The 19,823-nt window shown below is 40.0% G+C and overlaps 1 protein-coding gene and 1 pseudogene across 7 annotated transcripts in view; one reads left to right on the top strand and one right to left on the bottom strand.

The window, feature by feature from the left end:
• Positions 1-18,607, bottom strand: part of USP18 (ubiquitin specific peptidase 18) — a 69,086-nt gene extending 50,479 nt beyond the window's left edge. For 3 of the 7 annotated variants that reach the window (XM_072766427.1, XM_072766423.1, XM_072766426.1), the window contains exon 1: positions 18,438-18,606. The gene's annotated coding sequence lies outside the window, so the exon portion shown is untranslated. Of the gene's footprint in view, positions 1-18,437 lie in introns of all 7 variants that reach the window. The other 4 variants (XM_072766420.1, XM_072766422.1, XM_072766425.1 and 1 more) reach the window with 4 other exon arrangements.
• On the top strand, positions 5,277-7,421 carry LOC112917603 (meiosis-specific nuclear structural protein 1-like; annotated as a pseudogene).
• Positions 18,608-19,823: the final 1,216 nt, after the last annotated feature.

Below are 19,823 nucleotides of genomic sequence, written 5' to 3'. Positions count from 1 at the left end.
AGGAAGACATGGTCTAACACAGGCCTGAAAGAATCATTCCCTCTGCACAGAATTTATACCACAGCTCAAGCAGTTAAGGCAGAATTAACACAACTGATGACAAATCTGAACTTATGACAAGTCACTTTATGTACTTTCCCCAGCAACACTGAGTTTTAATTGATTATGATGAGGAGTCCTGAAAGGCAGATGTGCTGTCACAAAGCTCTTAATGTAGTGTGTTCTAGTGGAAAAAATTAAGCCAAACTAAGTTTGGGTATGTAGGCACTGTCCCCTAGTGGAATATGTGAAGAATATCCAGGTGGAAATGAGGTGAAGAAAGACTGCCAAGCAGTATACCAAGTAAATAAAAGTGAGCACACATTAAACAACATATAATAGAGAGGAGCCAAGATGGTGGAATTGTAGGGGTCCTCATTTCAGCTAGTCCCCTCAATTTAGCTAGATAACTATCAAGCCATCATGAACACATGAATTCAACCTGAGATATAAGGAAAGAATGGCTGGAACTTTACAAATAGAAAAGTGCCCACTTTTTGCAAGGTAGGACTGAGGAGAAGAGAAATGGAGGGGATATATCAGAAGACAAACGGTGGGGGAGGGAGCCATTGTAAGCCGCCACAGAAAAATGATGCAGCCCTGGAGCTCAAAATCAGGACCTGTAGAAATCTGCTCCTGTGAGTTATCTCCCTGCCTGAAAGGTGCTCAGTGGTGAAGTGGGGCAGAATTGCAGGTTGGACAGGGCGGGTCTCAATATCCCTGGAGCCACAGAAAGAACAGGGGTGCCTGAGCCAGCAGAGTTCCCAAGCACTGGAGCAGGAAATGGGTTTAGGTCAGTAAGTCTGGGAGAAGGCTCAGCTTCTTGTGCCATAAACCATTAACTGCCAAGGGATCAGGTGACCACTCTCTGTGCTGGATCCCTACAAAGGACTGGAACACAGCACCTTTCTCTGGGAGAGGCAGAGCCGGCACACACTGTTGGGGTAAACACTTTCCATCCAAGAGCCCTGCAATGGACAGAAGCAGGGTGATCCTCCACTTTCACTGGGAGGGGTGGGAAAGGTGTGCATACAAGCAGGCAAAAGCCCCACTGGGGCTCTGCAAATTGCACAAATCAGTGTCCCCCCTGTCCCCTCCCCCAGGATCTGAGCGGGTGGACACGATAGGAGTCTGTAGTTTGGCACATGCCATTTTTTTTTCTTTTTTCTTTCACTTTCAAAAGAGGCCCAAAAGAAACAAACTAGGGGTGGTGGAAGGGGAGGAGGGCGGGAGATGGGGGTGACTGGGTGACGGGCACTGAGGGGGGCACTTGATGGGATGAGCACTGGGTGTTATTCTGTATGTTGGCAAATTGAACACCAATAAAAAATAAATTTATTATTTTAAAAAAAAGAGGCCCAAAAGACCCCAGGAACAAAGACCTCACATGGCAAACTGCATACACTGAGCCCAGCCACTTAGCAAGGGGCAGGGGCATCTCCACCCAGGCACAGACACCTGAGAATCAGCCCAGTAGGCCCCTCCCCCTCCCCCAGAAGACCACCTGGAAGAACAGGCAAACAACAAGTTTACTGACAAAGCCTCGCTGGAAAACTCCAGGACTGAGGGAAAATCGTATGTAGAAATCAAGGTTTCTCTCTTATGATGTGTTTATATTTCAGGTTAAAATTTTCCAATATTTTTTTCTTTTCTCTCATCTCAGTTTAGTATATTATCAATTCTTCAGTTTTAAGTTTTCTTCTTTTTTACCTTTGATATTTCACAATTACATGTTATACATAGATTCATTTCTGGCTAACTTTTCACCATATTCCATTTTAATTTTATATATATATTGCTTTTTAATATAATTTTGGAATTTAGTACTTTCTAACAGACAGACCAAAATACACTCAGAACCAATTGGATCATTTTGGTCCACTCTGTGAGATTATATTCTCTCTCTCCACACTTCCCTGCATTTTTCTCTTTTTTTCTTTTTTGTGTTGTTGTCTTTCTATATAAGTTTTGTTTTTTTTTATAATTTTGGAATTTAGTACCTTCTAACAAATGGACCAAAATACACTCAATCAAGGGGATCACTGTTTTGGTCCACTCTTTGACATTATATTCTCTTCCCCATTTTTATTTGTTTTTCTTTTTACTTGTATTTTTTTATTTTATTTTCTGGTCCTTACCATCTTCAGAACTGTCTAGTGTGTATTTTGCTTGGGTCATGGTTGATATTTTTGACTCTGCTCACTTGTACATCATTCTGCACTGGACAAAATGACTAAAAGGAAGAATTCACCACAATTTTAAGAAAAAACCAGAGGTAATACTCTCTGCCACGGATCTAATGGATATGAATCCAAGTAAAATGTTGGAGATGGAATCAGGATTACAATTATAAAGTTACCAGTTGGGCTTGAAAAAAAGCATACAAGACTCTAGAGAATGTCTTAGTGCAGAAAAGAGATCTAATCAGGATGAAATATTTTTAAAAACCTATGAAATGCAATCTAAGCTGGATGCTCTAACAGCTAGGGTAAATGAAGCAGAAGAGAGAATAAGTGACTTAGAGGACAAGTTGATGAAAAGGAAGGAAACTGAGAAAAATAACTAAGAGTCCATGAAGAGAGGCTCCAAGAAATGTGTTAGTTTGAAAAACAATAATAACATCCATATTATCAGAATTCCTGAGGCTGCAGAGAGAAAGAGGACCAGAAGGTATATTTGAGCAAATCACAGATGAGAACTTCCCCAATCTGGAGAAGGAAACAGGCATTCACTTCCAAGAGCTAGAGAGGACATCTCCCAAAACCAACAAAAATTGATCAACACCCAGACATAATAGTGAAGCTTGCAAATTTCAGATAAAGAGAAAATCCTGAAAGCAACTCAAGACAAGAGACTCTTAATATACGAGGAAAAATATTAGATTGACAGAAGACCTATCCTCACAGACCTGTCAGGACAGAAAGGGCTGGCATGATATATTCAGGGCACTAAATGAGAAAAATATGGAGCCAAGAATACTTTAACCAGCAAGTTTGTCATTCCTAATGGAAGGAGAAATAAAGAGCTTTCAGGACAGACAGAAACTGAAAGAATATGTGACTACCAACCCAGCTCTGTAAGAAATATTAAGGGGGATTCTGTAAGTGAAGAGGGAGCCCAAAGAAACAGAGACAGTCTGCAGAAACAGGGACTGTACAGGTAATACAATGGCTCTAAATTCCTATCTTTCAATGTTACAATAAATTTGAATGGGCTAAATGCTCCAGTCAAAAGACACAGGATATCAGATTGGATGAAAAAGCAAAACTCATCTTTATGCTATCTCAAAAAACTCATTTTAGACCTCAAGACACCTTCAGACTGAAAATGAGGGAGTGGAGAACCATTTACCATGCAAATGGACCTCAAAAGAAAGCTGAGGTAGTAATCCTCACATCAGATAAATTAGTTTTTATTTTATTTTATTTTTTAAAGGTTTTATTTATTTATTCATGAGATACAGAGAGAGAGAGAGAGAGAGAGAGAGAGAGAGAGAGAGAGAGGCAGAGACACAGGCAGAGGGAGAAGTGGGCTCCATGCAGGGAGCTCGATGTGGGACTTGATCCTGGGACTTCAGGATCACACCCTGAGCCGAAGGCAGGTGCTAAACCACCAAGCTATCCAGGGATCCCTAAATTAGTTTTTAAATCAAAGACTGTAGTAATAGATGAAGAAGGACATTATATCATACTTACAGGGTCTATCCAACAAGAACACCTAACAATTATAAAGATTTACGCTCCTAATATGGGAGCAGCCAATCATATCAGCCAATTAATAACCAAAGTAAAGAAACACATAAACAATAATACATTATTGGGGGATCCCTGGGTGGCGCAGCGGTTTGGCGCCTGCCTTTGGCCCAGGGTGCGATCCTGGAGACCCGGGATCAAATCCCACATTGGGCTCCAGGTGCATGGAGTCTGCTTCTCCTTCTGCCTATGTCTCTGCCTCTCTCTCTGTGTGTGTGTGACTATCATAAATAAAAAAAATTTTTTTTAAATAATACATTATTGGTAGTAAACTTCAACACTCCACTCTTAGCAAAGGATAGATATTCTAAACAGAGGATCAACAAAGAAACAAGGGCTTTGAATGACACACTGAACCAGATAGACTTCACAAATATATACAGAATATTCCATCCTAATGCAAGAGAATACACATTCTTCTCAAGTGTACATGTAACTTTCCCCATAATAGACCACATATTGGGTCACAAATCAGGTCTCAATTTATACCAAAAGATTAAGATAATCCCCTGCATATTTTCGGACCACAATGCCTTGAAACTAGAACTCAATCACAAGAAGAAATTTGGAAGAAACTAAAACACATGGAGGTTAAAGAGCATCCTACTAAAAGATGAATGGGTCACCCAGGAAATTAGAGAAGAATTAAAAAGGTTCATGGAAAATAATGAAAATGAAAATATAACTGTTCAAAATCTTTGGGATACAGCAAAGGTGGTCCTAAGAGGGAAATACATTTCAGTAACAGCCTCTCTCAAAAATTAAAAAAAATCTCAACTACACAAGCTAGCCTTACACCTAAAGGAACTAAAGAAAGAACAGCAAATAAAGCCTCAACCAAGCAGAAGAGAGATAATAAAGATTGAGCAGAACTCAATGAAATAGAGACCAGAAGAACAGTAGAACAGATCAATGAAAGTAGGAGCTGGTTCACTGAAAGAATTAATTAGACAGATAAACCCCTACCCAGACTTATTAAAGAGAAAAAAGATTCAAATTAATAAAATCATGAATGAAAGAGGAGAGATCACAACCAACACCAAGGAAATACAAAAAAATTTAAAAACGTATTATGAGTAACTATATACCAACAAATTAGGCAGGAATGGGAAGAAATGGATGCATTCTTGGAAACCTACAAATTACCAAAACTGAAACAGGAAGGAATAGACAACCTGAACAGACCAATAACCATCAAGGAAATTGAAGCAGTCATCAAAAACCTCCCAAGAAACAAGAGTCCAGGGCCAGATGGCTTCCCAAAGGAATTCCACCAAACATTTAAAGAACAACTAATACCTATTCTATGGAAGCTATTTCAAAAGATAGAAATGGAAAGAAAACTTCCAAACTTGTTCTTTGAGGCCAGTGTTACTCTGGCCTCAAAACCAAACAAAGACCCTACCAAAAAGGAGGCCCACCACAGCTTTTGCAGTGGGAGATGGTGGCCACTAGAGCCCAAGAGGGGAATTTTCCTCTGCCAGGATGGCTTCTAGAAGGTAAACTTTGAGCTTCAGTGAAAGGCATCAGAAATCAGTAGATATAAATCACTGCAAACAATTGTAATCACTAAGAAAGATATAGAATAATGTCAGGGGCCAGGTGGTGCAGAATGAAAATGATGACTGCGTGGAGCACAAGAGATTCCTCAGATTACTACAGAATGAACAATTTGAGTTGGATATGGAAGAGGCCATTCAAAAGGCAGAAAAAAACAAAAGACTGAGGAACTCCAGCTTGAACAAGAAGAAAAATTGGCTGTGAAATTGGCAAAACTAAAACATGATAGTCTAACGGATAAAAAGATGAGGCGACAAATAAGAGAAAACAGTATTAAGCTCAGAGAATTGAAGAAAATTAAAAGCAGCTTACATGAATAAAGAAAGGGCAGCTCAGATTGCAGAGAAGGATACCATTAAATATGAGCAAATGAAACAGTGTGCTGAAATAGCCAAAACCATGATGGAATAACGTAAGAGAGCAATAAAGGAAGAGACTGCTGCAGAGGACAAAAGAAATAAAGTAAAAACACAGTATTATCTGGACTTAGAGAAACAACTTGAAGAACAAGAAAAGAGAAAGCAGGAAGTGTATGAGCAGTTCCTGAAAGAGACACTCATGATTGATGAAATTGTTTGGAAAATCTATGAAGATCAATTGGAAAGACAACAAAAGTTAGAAAAAATGAATGTAACTCAAAGGTATATAGAAGAGTTTCAGAAAGAAGAAGGAAGAAGTGTGATAAGATGGAAGAAAAAAACAGAAAAATCATAGAATTTGCCAACATGCAGCAACAAAGTGAAGAAGATCGGATGGGCAGCCCGGGTGGCTCAGCCCGGGTGGCTCAGCGGTTTAGCGCTGCTTTCAGCCCAGGGCCTGATCCTGGAGACCTGGGATCAAGTACCATATTGGGTTCCCTGCATGGGGCCTGCTTCTCCCTCTGCCTGTGTCTCTGCCTCTCTCTCCCTATGTCTGTCTCTCATGAATTAATAAATAAAATCTAAAAAAAAAAAAAAGAGGGATCCCTCGGTGGCACAGCGGTTTAGCCCCTGCCTTTGGCCCAGGGCGCAATCCTGGAGACCCGGGATCGAATCCCACGTCGGGCTTCCGGTGCATGGAGCCTGCTTCTCCCTCTGCCTGTGTCTTTGCCTCTCTCTGTGTGACTATCATAAATAAATAAAAATTTAAAAAATAAATAAATAAATAAAAAGAAAGGAAGAAGACTGGATGGCAAAAGTTCAAGAAAATGAGGGGAAAAGGCTACAGCTTCAGAATATGCTGACTCAGAAACTGGAAGACATGCTGTGGCAACGTGAAGATCTGGAACAAGTGAGACAAGAATAATACCAGAAAGAACAAGCTGAAATACATAAGATGAAACTAAAAGAGAAAGCAGAAGAGAAATTGAGAAAGCAAAAGAAGTTGAAGCAAAATTTTATAGAATAATGGCCATGAAGGAACTAGTTCTCCAGGCTGCCAAAAGGAAGAGTAAAATTTTTGAAAGGCTATGCTTGCTAAGTTTGCTGAGGATGATCAGATAGAACTGATGAATGCTCAGAAACAAAGAATGAAGCAACTAGAACACAGGAGGTCTGTGAAAAAACTCACTGAAGAACGTCATAACCAGTCCCTTACAAACAACATGAACTGGAAGAATGGCAGTTGTAGCAAAGAAGACAAGGATGCATTAATGGAATTATTAAAGAAGACTAAAACTTCTTAGAGAACATGCTACAAAATTACTAGGATATCTCCCTTCAGGGGTATTTAAAAAAGAGAATGATATCAATAGGCTTGGTGAAGAATTTAGAAAAAGGAATGGAATTTGTGAAGACAAGTGATACCATCAAGATTTGGTGGCAGCCTGGGTGGCTCAGCAATTTAGCACCGCCTTTGGCCCAGGGCATGATCCTGGAGACCTGGGATCGAGTCCCACGTCAGGTTCCCTGCACTGAGGGGGGCACTTGACGGGATGAGCACTGGGTGTTACGCTGTATGTTGGCAAATGGAACTCCAATAAAAAAACACACACAAAATTGGTAAAACATGGATTGTTTTTACCGCTAGATGTCACTATAACTTTCATTTTATGGATTCACTATCACTGAAATGTAATCTATTTGGATTTTCTAAAAGCATCTCTGTAATTCATGATTTGTAAACAATTATAAGAAAATATTTTCTTTATGATTTTAAAAATTACAGAATATTTTTAGCTGCAAAATTGATTTTAGTCAAACTCTTGTACTGATAATTTGAAGATCTGAGTTCCATACCACATCACAACCTCCATATATAAAAATACATGATGGGCCAAACTCAGGAAACTAATTTCTCCATACAACTTGTGCTGCTTAGAGCTTCTCCTGCATCTTCATTCAGACTATAGCTCCATAAGTATTTGTGTTTTAGGAACCTTACTCCTGGAATAAAGGGGAAAGGAGAGAAAATGAGTGGGAAATATCAGAGAGGGTAATAGAACATGAGAGACACCTAACTCTGGGAAATGTACTAGGGGTGGTAGAAAGGGAGGTGGGCGGGGGTTGGGGGTGACTGGGTGATGGGCACTGAGGGGGGCACTTGGCGGGATGAGCACTGGGTGTTATGCTATATGTTGGCAAATCGAACTCCAATAAAAAAATATACAAAAAAAAAAAAAAAAAAAAGAAAAGAAACTCAACATGCTAAAAAAAAAAAAAAAGGAACCTTACTTCCCATATTTGGCCAAAGTATCTTTTTCTTTATACTCTAAAGAAAGAGAATGTTAAGACTGAGGAATTTCAAAGGGCTTTATTGTCAATAAGAACTTAACAGAATTTCTATCACACAAACTATCATTTATGAACTAAAGCTGAATAACTAGAACATAACGGGCAAGTGGGTCACAAGAAAGAACCAAAAGTTAAATTCTTATTATTTTACAAAATATTTTCTTTAATAATTACATGTCAATTCTGTATCCCCTAAATCTAAACAGGGATTTCTCCAGAGTTGCTTTGATTTCATTTGCTTTTCACCAACTATCTTCCTTACTTATAAAGAGTAAAAATACTTTAATTATAAAGTAGATCATTTATGAATTTCCCCATTCAAGTGCCTGGATAAATTCCTCTTCAGTGAAAGACACCATCTTGGCAGCTTCAATATGTATCTGCGTTTATAACAGATCAATATTGTTTTAGTATTAAGAGTAGACCACAGAACAATAGGAAATTGATAAAGGTGTGTGCATAAATATGCTATCAAATTATAAGCTCTGTTGAAATGTGTACTCGAATTCCAACAAACATATTTGAAATAATTTTTTAAAAGACCCTATCAAAACGAACTAGGGGTGGTGGAAGGGGAGGTGGGCGGGGGTGCGGGTGACTGGGTGATGGACACTGAAGTGGGCACCTGACAGGATGAGCACTGAGTGTTATTCTATATGTTGGCAAATTGAACACCAATAAAAAATAAATTTATAAAAAAAACAAAATAAAATAAAAGCAAAGCCAACTTAATAAATAAATAAATAAATAAATAAATAAATAAATAAATAATAAAAGACCCTATCAAAGGCAGCCTCGGTGACTCAGCGGTTTAGCGCCGCCGCCTTTGGCCCAGGGTGGGATCCTGGGGACCCAGGATCAAGTCCCATTTCGGGCTCCCTGCAGGGAGTCTGCTTCTCCCTCTGCCTGGTCTCTCTCTCTATGTCTCTCATGAATAAATAAATTTTTAAAAGACCCTATCAAAAAGGAAAATTAGATACCAATGTCCCTGATTAGCATGGATGTCAAAATACTCACCAAGAAGAGGATGCGGAGAAAAGGGAACCCTCTTACACTGTTGGTGGGAATGTGAAATGGTGCAGCCATTCTGGAAAACTGTGTGGAGGTTCCTCAAAGAGTTAAAAATAGACCTGCCCTACGACCCAGCAATTGCACTGTTGGGGATTTACCCCAAAGATACAGATGCAATGAAACGCCAGGACACCTGCACCCCGATGTTCATAGCAGCAAAGTCCACAATAACCAAACTGTGGAAGGAGCCTCGGTGTCCATCGAAAGATGATGGATAAAGAAGATGTGGTTTATGTATACAATGGAATATTCCTCAGCCATTAGAAACGACAAATACCCACCATTTGCTTCAATGTGGATGGAACTGGAGGGTATTATGCTGAGTGAAGTAAGTCAATCGGAGAAGGACAAACATTATATGGTCTCATTCATTTGGGGAATATAAATAATAGTGAAAGGGAATAGAAGGGAAGGGAGAAGAAATGTGTGAGAAATATCCGAAAGGGAGACAGAACATAAAGACTCCTAACTCTGGGAAACGAACTAGGGGTGATGGAAGGGGAGGAGGGCGGGGGGGGGGGGTGACTGGGTGACGGGCACTGAGGGGGCACTTGACGGGATGAGCACTGGGTGTTATTCTGTATGTTGGCAAATTGAATACCAATAAAAAAAAATTTGGTTCCTCAGCGTCAGACAACAAAAAGCAATAAACGGTATGCCCAAATGGCAAAGAAGAAGTTAAACTCTGACTCTTCAGAGGTGACAAGATGCTGTGTATGAAGAAACCAAAAGACTCCACCCTAAAATTGCTAGAACTCTTACAGCAATTCAGCAATGTGGCAGGATATAAAATCAATGCACAGAAATCAATTGCATTTCTAAATTGTACACTAACAATGAGGCTGAAGAAAGAGAAATTAAGGAATCGATCCCATTTTCAATTGTGCCAAAATCTGTAAGACACCCAGGAATAAACCTAACCAAAGAGGTAAAGGATCTATACTCTAAAAACTACAAAAAGCTTATGAAATAAATTGAAGAAAATATAAAGAAATGGAAAACACTTCATGCTCATGGATTGGAAGAATAAATATTGTGAAAATGTCTATGCTACCCAGAGCAATTTACACATTCAATGCAATCCCTTCAAAATACCATGAGCTTCAGCGGTTTAGCGCCTGCCTTTGGCCCAGGGCGTGATCCTGGAGTCCCAGGATCGAGTTCCGCATCGGGCTCCCGGCATGGAGCCTGCTTCTCCCTCCTCCTGTGTCTCTGCCTCTCTCTCTCTCTATGTCTATCATAAATAAATAAATAAATAAATAAATAAATATATATATATATATATATATATATTTTTTTTTAAAAAATACCATGAGCTTCCTTCACAAATAATCTTAAGATTTGTTTAGAACCAGAAAAGATTCCAAATAGCCAGAGCGATGCTGAGAAAGAATACCAAACCTGGGTATCACAATGTTCTCATATCACATCATATCATATCATAATATAGCTACTTTACAAGGCTGTGATCAAGACAGTACACTACTGGCACAAACACATACACATAGATCAATGAAACAGAATAGAGAACCCAGAAATGGACCCTCAACTCTATAGTCAAGTAATATATTCAACAGAGCAGGAAAGAATGTCCAATGGAAAAAAAGTCTCTTCAACTAATGGTGTTGGGAAAAGTGGACGGCAACATGCAGAAGAATGAAACTGGACCACTTTCTTACACCATACACAAAAATAAACTTAAAATGGATGAAAGATCTAAATGTAAAATAGAAATCCATCAAAATCATACAGGAGAACACAGGAAACAACCTTTTTGGCCTCAGCTGCAGCAACTTTTAGAAGATGTGTCTAAAGGCAAAGAAAACAAAAGGAAAAATGAACTATTGGGACTTCGTCAAGATAAAAAGCTTCAGCACAACAAAGGAAACAGTTGAAAAAACTAAAAGGCAACCTACAGAATGGGAGAAGATATTTGCAAGTGACAAATCAGACAAAGGGCTAGTATCCAAAATCTATAAAGAACTTATCAAACTCAACACCCAAAAAACAAAAATTCCAGTCAAGAAATGGGCAGAAGACCTGGACAGATATTTCTCCAGAGCAGACCCACACATGGCCAACAGACACATGAAAAATGCTCCGCATCACTTCCCATCAGAGAAATACAAATCAAACCCCTCAGGCCTCTCAGAACAGCTAAAGTGAACAACTCTGGAAACAACAGATGTTGGTAAGGATGTGAAGGGGAACCGTCTTACACTGTTGGTGGGAATGCAAACTGGTGCAGCCACTCTGGAAAAACAGTGTGGAGGTTCCCTCTAGTTAAGTTAAAAATAGAGCTACCCTCTGACCCAGCAATTGCACTACTGGGTATTTATCCAAAGGATACAAACATTGATTTGAAGGTGCATATGCACCACAATGTTTATAGCAACAATGCCTACAATGGCCAAACTATGGGAAGAGCTGAAATATCCATCAACTGATGACTGGAAAAAGAAGAAGTGAGATAGATGATATAGAAATAGATATATTTATATAGATATATAACGGAATATTACTCAGCCACTAAAAATGAATACTTACCATTTACATCAACATGGATAGAACTAGAGGGTATTATGCTAAGCAAAATAAGTCAGTCAGAGAAAGACAAATACCATCTGATTTCACTCATATGTGGAATTTAAGAAATAGAACAAATGAACATTGGGGAAGGGAAGGAAAAATAAGATAAAAACAGAAAGGGAAAAAAAACATGAGAGACTCTTAACTATAGGAAACAAACTGAGGGCTGCTGGAGGGGAGGTGGGGGAGGATGGGGTAATTGGGTCATAGACATTAGGAGGGCACTTAATGTAATGAACACTGGATGTTATAAGCAACTGATGAATCACTGACCTCTACCACTGAAACTAATTATATAGTATTTGCTAACTAAATTGAATTCATTTTTTAAAGATTTTTTATTTATCTATTTATTCATGAGAGACACACACAGAGAGAGAGAGAGAGAGAGAGAGAGAGGCAGAAACACAGGCAGAGTGAGAAGCAGGCTCCATGCAGGGAGCCCAATGTGGGACTCCAGGATCATGCCCTGGGCTGAAGGCAGGCACCAAACTGCCAAGCCACCCAGGGATTCCCCTAAATTGAATTTAAATTAAATTTTTTTAAAGAGAAAAGAAAAGCAGGTCTCCAGACCGCAACATCAGCATTTTCTGGCAGTCTATTAAAAAGCATTTATTAGTCCCCAGTCAGGCCTATGGAATTGAATCTGCAGTTCAACAAGATTTCTGGCTATGTACATATGCCTTAAAGCTTGCGAAAATGTTCTAGACAGCAAGTACTAAAGAAGCTTAGGATGTCAAGGGTTGACCAGTGACATACAGGATTCAATGCCAGACGACAACCTTTTAATTAGTTACATGAAAATTGTTCTGTTAGTTTCTCTAAAAGTGCATGATTTCCTGGTTGTTTTATTTGCATTTAAGGAAGTCATTAGTGAAAACCTCATGTTGCTTATTTGTAAAAATATGGAAGATACAAAGCTTTTGGGAACAGGTCTAGCGGTACCAACCAACTTTCCATACTTACCCATTTTACAAGTATTCCACACTCTGCCATTGGGAGTAAAAGCTGCTACAGCCAGCCTTGACACAAATTTGGCAACATGTATCACAACCTCAACAATGATCAGTCAACATCTGTCATTTCTGCCAGCCCACTGCCCGCCTTTAGGTAGCAAAATCACCTTTTCTTTTTAAAAAAAAGATGAATGGATAAAGAAGATGTGGTTTATGTATACAATGGAATATTCCTCAGCCATTAGAAACGACAAATACCCACCATTTGCTTCCACATGGATGGAACTGGAGGGTATTATGCTGAGTGAAGTCAATCGGAGAAGGACAAACATTATATGGTCTCATTCATTTGGGGAATATAAATAATAGTGAAAGGGAATAGAAGGGAAGGGAGAAGAAATGTGTGAGAAATATCCGAAAGGGAGACAGAACATAAAGACTCCTAACTCTGGGAAACGAACTAGGGGTGGTGGAAGGGGAGGAGGGCGGGGGGTGGGGGTGAATGGGTGACGGGCACTGAGGGGGGCACTTGACGGGATGAGCACTGGGTGTTATTCTGTATGTGGGCAAATTGAACACCAATAAAAAATAAATTTATTATATAAAAAAATAAAATAAAAAATAAAAATAAAAATAAAAAATATCTCCATTTTCATACTTTGATGATTAGGTAGAGCTCATCCCAACTGCTCACACCCACTCTCTGGCTCAAACATGATCCAGGTCTGACCACATGGTGTCCTCAGTGGCTGTTTTAGCAATGGTCATGTGATCTAATCAGAGCTGATCATCATCAACCCTTAGACTTGTCAGATGGCATTCTGAGCTGGGAAAAAATAAATCAGATCATCCTTCCTACCACAGAAAGAAAATCCACCAGCCAAAGAAGAGCCACTAACAGAAAACAGAACCAAGAGATGGGAAAGAAACTGAGACAGAATTCTGAGGCCAAGAGAAGCCCTCAAGCTGCCCCCCCACCAAATTTCTCCACTCAGGCTCTCCTCTGCTGATTTGGTTTTTGTTTTGTTTTTAAGATTTTATTCATTCATTAATTCATTCATTAATTCATTCATTTGAGAGAAAGAACACTTCAACACAAGCAGGGGGAGGGCCACAGGGAGAAGAAGAAGCAGACTCCCCACTGAGCAAGAAGCCTGACCCAGGACTCGATCTCAGGCCCCCAGGGTCATGATTTGAGCTGAAGGCAAACACTTAACTGACTCAGCCACCAGGTGCCCCTCCTCAGCTGTTTTTAAAATTGCTTTGTGGGAAGCCTGGGCAGCTCAGTGGTTGCCTTCAGCCCAGAGCATAATCCTGTAGTCTTGGGATAGAGTCCCACATCGGGCTCCCTGCATGGAGCCTGCTTCTCTCTTGGCCTATGTTCTGCCTGTCTCTCATGAATAAATAAATAAAAACTTTAAAAATAAAATAAAATTACTTTGAAAAAGCTTCCTGGGGCACCGGGGTGGCTCAGTGGTTGAGCGTCTGCCTTTGGCTCAGGACATGATCCCAGAGTCCCAGGACTGAGACCTACATCAGACTTCCCGCGGGGAGCCTGCTTCTCCCTCCGCCTATATCTCTGCCTTTCTCTGTCTCTCATGAACATATATAAATAAACTCTTAAAAAAATAAAAGGAAGAAAGGAAAAGCTTCCTGTTACTTGTAGCTGAAAGAGTACCAATTCATACTGATTAAAAAAATAGTTGATGGGTGGAATAGGTGATGGGGATTAAGGAGTGCACTTGTTGTGATGAGCACTGGATGATGTATGGAATTACTGAATCACTGTATTATACACCTGAAAGTAATATAAAACACTATGTTAATTATACTGGAATTAAAATAAAAACTTAATAAATAAAAAATAATCAGAGATACATATAAAGATCTATTTAAGAGATTCATTTTTATGGCCTATTTTCCTTATGCATTTTACAAATAAAATGAAACACTGATGAGGAAAAGTGCAGTATTTAGGAGAGTGAAATCACTCTATTACCATTTTGTCTATTCTTTTAAATATCTTTTTGTTCCTCCTTAATTAACATTAGATGATATTTCAAAGGGGGATTTTTTTGTTGTTGTCAACTGACAAAAAAAATAAAAGGATGCTTTCAAATCTAAGAGCTAAAGCACTACTTACATTGGCCAAAAGAAAAAAAAAAGGAAATTCAACAATAAAAGTTAACTAAATTATGACACACTAATAAAATGAAATACTATAGTGACATTAAAATCATTTTAGACTAAGAAAGATGGGAAAATGACTAATATTTCACTGAATAAAAAAGAAATTATTAAAAAAAATCACATGGTATTAACTTAATATTTTAAACATAAATAGAACTAAGAGAGAGAGGAAAGCCTGGATGAAATATGCCAAAAATGTCAATTAAGAGTGATTCTCACTGGTGGGATTACAAATCATTTTTTAAAAATTATTTCTCTTAATTTCCAAACTTCTTGTAATTAATTAATATGCAATTTTAAAATAAGCAATAATTCATTTAGGGGACAGATTTAATATCTCTTAAAGGAACTTTTTGGCAATAGTGTTCCTATTCCAAATTCCAAAAAATTAACAAGTTAAGAATGAGAAGAATTGTTAGAATTTCTTTTTCTTAATTCTTTTACAAAATGTAAAGCAAACGTGAAAATCTGAAATTGGAAAACACCTAAACATATAATTGACATATATTAATAAATCAAGTTAAATGACCCAGATTATAACCTCTTTTACTTGGCATTTATTTTCAACAGTCATAAGCAGTCTTAATAGTCTCTTCACCTGGCTGGCTCAGTCAGTAGAGCATGGGACTCCTGGCCTTGGGGTTGTAAATTCAAGCCTCATGTTGGGTGCAGAGATTACTCAAAACAAAAAAAAATTAAAGGGCCGCCTAGGTGGCTCAATGGTTGAGCATCTGCCTCCAGCTCAGGATGTAGCCCCGAAGTCCTGGGATCGAGTCCCGCATTGGGCTCCCCACAGGGAGCCTGCTTCTCCCTCTGCCTGTGTCTCTGCCTCTGTGTGTGTGTGTGTGTGTGTGTGTGTGTCTCGTGAATAAATAAAATCTTTAAAAAAATAAAAAATATTAAAAAATAAATAGTCCCTTAATAAATTAAATAAATAAAAAATAGTCTCATAGTCTTATAAGGCTCATCATGAAGGGTTAAACTAAGAGAGAAATGATGGCAGCTGGCAATTCCATGAGCAAGAAATAGGATTCTAAGACCACACTGAGGGAAATCTGATGAAACAGAGTAGAACAGGACCAGCCTGTGTTTTCCAGAGACATTGTTCTATACTCCACTAAGCCCTCAAAACTATTTATGTCAGCCCAATATAGCAGTAAAACCCAGTGAAGAGTATCATTTGGGTAAGCTGGCAGGTCAGATTCCAAAAGGGCAATCGTCAGAGCTGATCATAGAGGGGAAACAGGTAGGTGTGGCTACAAAATGAAGGAAAATGAAACCTAGAGGTCTAAGAAGGTTGGAGAAAGGCAGAGTGATCAGAGAACATGCGGTTGAACTAAGAAGGTGGCAAGAAGCATCAACCAGAGAAAAAAAGATGGTTTTATTTCAAGGAAAGTGAATTTTCAAACTCAAGCCCTGACTCAAAAAGTTTGCTCCAACAGACGATTTTTAGGGCAGTGAAATTATTCTGTATGATACTATAATGGTAGATACTCGTCATTATACATTTGTCAAAACCCATATGACACCAATAGTGAACCATGTTGTGTAAAGTATGAACTTTTGGTGATAATGATGGTGTCACTGTAGGCTCTTTAATTGCAGCAAATGTATCACTCTGGTGCCAGGTGTTGTTAATAATGGTCTCGATGGGGCAGAGGGAGGGAATGATCTGTAGGAACTCTGTATCTCCCAACTTTGTTCAACTTTGCTGTGAACCTAAAATTGCTCTAAATGCAGTCCATTATTTTTTAAATGCTTTTTGGTTCCAAAGAACTAAACTAATTTGGCTCCCAACCTCCCCCAAATTTTTATCCTTAAAATAAGTAGGAGATGTGAATGATAGAAGCAGGTCTAAGTCCACCATCACTGTGGCCACAGAATCAATCAGTCTTCCAAGAAACAGCAAAAAATGTGATGCAGGAAAACTGAGTGGTCTGGGTCTCTACCTGGGCTGGGCTCTTCCCCACAACTAGGCTCTCCAGTCAGGAAAACTGACTGTCTTTAAATGGCCTAAAAGGAACAAAATTAACATGCCTATGACATGATACAAACCATATCACAGTCTTCCAAATCCAAATCATCATGGCAACAACAAATTTAGACCTTATCCTTAATCATGTGTTTTGCTTCTTGAGTAATGGTGATGTGCTGTGTACACCGCTTAGAGCACACCAGATGAAACCCCAAATAAGACGGAATGAATCTTGAGACTACTCTCTCCAAAAGAATCAACTCATGTGGAAGGCATTAGGATTTATCTTCTTTGAGGCTGTGTACATATTAAGTATTTCCCCTTTGCAAGCCCATCATTGTGTAAAAGTGCCAAAAGCACAACACATTATTAATAGTGAAAAAGGAAAAAAAAAACTTTCTTAAAGTTCTTTGATAGTGGGATCCCTGGGTGGCGCAGCGGTTTGGCGCCTGCCTTTGGCCCAGGGCACGATCCTGGAGACCCGGGATCGAATCCCACGTCGGGCTCCCGGTGCATGGAGCCTGCTTCTCCCTCTCCCTGTGTCTCTGCCTCTCTCTCTCTCTCTCTGTGACTATCATAAATAATAAAATAAAAATTAAAAAAAAATAACATTTAAAAAAAAAAAAGTTCTTTGATAGTGCTCCATAAATCAAGATGGAACTGCTCTCCTACTCCCTCCTACTTATTTTGTTCTTATGAACACGTTAGATAGCCTAGGTATCTAGATCTAAACTCCTCCCCACCTCACTGCCACCACATAACACTATAAAGAAATGTTTTTAAACATTTGCCTTATTTAAGGGGCACCCAGGTGGTTCAGTTGGTTAAGCCTCTGAGTCTTGATCTTGGCTCAGGTCACGATTGTAGGGTCCTGAGATTGAGCCCCACCCCCCACCCCCCACCCCCGCCGCTCCCCCCCTTGGGCTCTGCACTCAGGGTGGAGCCCACTTAAGGTTTTCTCTCTCCCTCTTCCAATGCCCCTTCCCCCCTCTAAAATTTTTAAATAAAATACTAAGTAAATAATTGCTTTGTTTTTCTGGAGTAATTTCAAAGTATAACTACCTCACTGCTATAAAATATGCAGTTAAAGCTACCGCTTTAATTTTCAAACACTCTGAAACCCATATTTTCAAGAGTTTTGGAATGAAGTTTTATGTTTCAATAGATCTAAATTTAGTTCTCTTCCAGGAAAAAAAAAGGCAAAGAGGTTGGAGGAAGATCAAGATTAAAATACTCTGATTTGCACATTTTGACAAAATCCTTCAAATTTCTCAATATGTACATCCGCTGACTGAGCAATTCCACCTCTAGGAATTTTTCACAAATATATTTGTATATTCACATCAATGTGTACATAAAATGATATCCACTGCTGCATCATCTATACCAATAAAAACTGGAAACAACCTAATGTCTATGAATTGTTTAAATAAATAATGTACTTGCCATATTATGTACCAATTTTTCTAAACGAGGTTGATGTATCTATGTTTTGCTATGAAAAGAGGTCCATCGTATACTGTTCAGTGGGAAAAGGCAAATTCCAGAACAATTTTAATGACTTGTCTGGATGAGAATTTAGCACCCAACTTGCCTCAAGCTCCACGAGACAGCCAAGCCTGCACTTCGAAGTCCGACGCTAGGGAGCCTCCAAGAAGCCTTCTCTGCTCCTGCCCGCAGCAAGCTCCGCGAAGCAGCCGCTGGAGAGCACAGGCGCGGCCGCGTCCTCGGGCTCCCGGGCCGAGCCGAGCCCCGCGCCGCCCCGCCCCGCCCCGCGCCGCCCCTGCGGCCGCCCCGCCCCGCCCCGCGCCGCCCCTGCGGCCGCCCAGCTTTCGTTTCCCACAGAACAGAAAGCGAAACTCAGCGAGCGGCTGGCTGCGCGGGCGGCCTCCGCGCGTGGGGGAGGCTCGGGGGCCGGCGACGCCCCGCCCCCCGGGGGCTCGGGGAGCCCGGGAGCCACACGCGTTCCCTCGTCAGGATGCGTGCTGCTGGGGGGGGGGGATGTGAGCTGGGGTAGCCGCTCCGGAAAACTGTGCGGGTTCCTCAAAGAGTGAAAAATAGACCTGCCCTACGACCCAGCAATTGCACTGCTGGGGATTTACCCCAAAGATGCAGATGCAGTGAAACGCCGGGACACCTGCACCCCGATGTTTCTATCAGCAATGGCCACAATAGCCAAACTGTGGAAGGAGCCTCGGTGTCCGTCGAAAGATGATGGATAAAGAGGATGTGGTTTATGTATACAATGGAATATTACTCAGCAATTAGAAATGACAAATACAAAAAAAAAAAGAAAGAAAGAAATGACAAATACCCACCATTTGCTTCAATCGGAGAAGGACAAACATTATATGTTCTCATTCATTTGGGGAATATAAATAATAGTAAAGGGATTATAAGGGAAGGGAGAAGAAATGTGTGGGAAATATCAGGAAGGGAGACAGAACATAAAGACTCCTAACTCCGGGATTCGAACTAGGGGTGGTGGAAGGTGGGGGGTGGGGGTGAATGGGTGATGGGCACTGAGGGGGGCACTTGATGGGATGAGCACTGGGGGTTATTCTGTTGTTGGTAAATTGAACACCAATAAAAAATAAATTTATAAAAATAAATAAATAAATAAGTAAATAAATAAAGATCTGTGCTGTGCTTGCGGTCCTTGCGGCCCTTGCCCTTTTCCTGCCCTTTGTCCAGGAATACAGGGGTCTCTTTTTTGCCACTTTGGGATCCTGGTAATTAGGATGCACCTTACAGTCGTTTGTCACATTTTGTCTTTCATTATCACAAAATCATGCATCGTGAACTCGATGGCTGTAGGTTCACTGAGATGTGGCGCCCAGGAGGACGTCTTTGTGCTGTGTCCTGCTGCCACTCTGAGAAGCCAGCAGAGGACAGACGTGGGACAGTGGGAAAAGGAGGAAAGAAGTCAACTATTTACTCCTCCTTAAAACTTAGGGTGGCGAGATCTAACAAGATGGTG

This window comes from Vulpes vulpes, chromosome 8, assembly GCF_048418805.1.
Source record: "Vulpes vulpes isolate BD-2025 chromosome 8, VulVul3, whole genome shotgun sequence".
Classification (NCBI taxonomy): domain Eukaryota; kingdom Metazoa; phylum Chordata; class Mammalia; order Carnivora; family Canidae; genus Vulpes; species Vulpes vulpes.
This window is presented reverse-complemented; position numbering and strand designations above follow the sequence as displayed.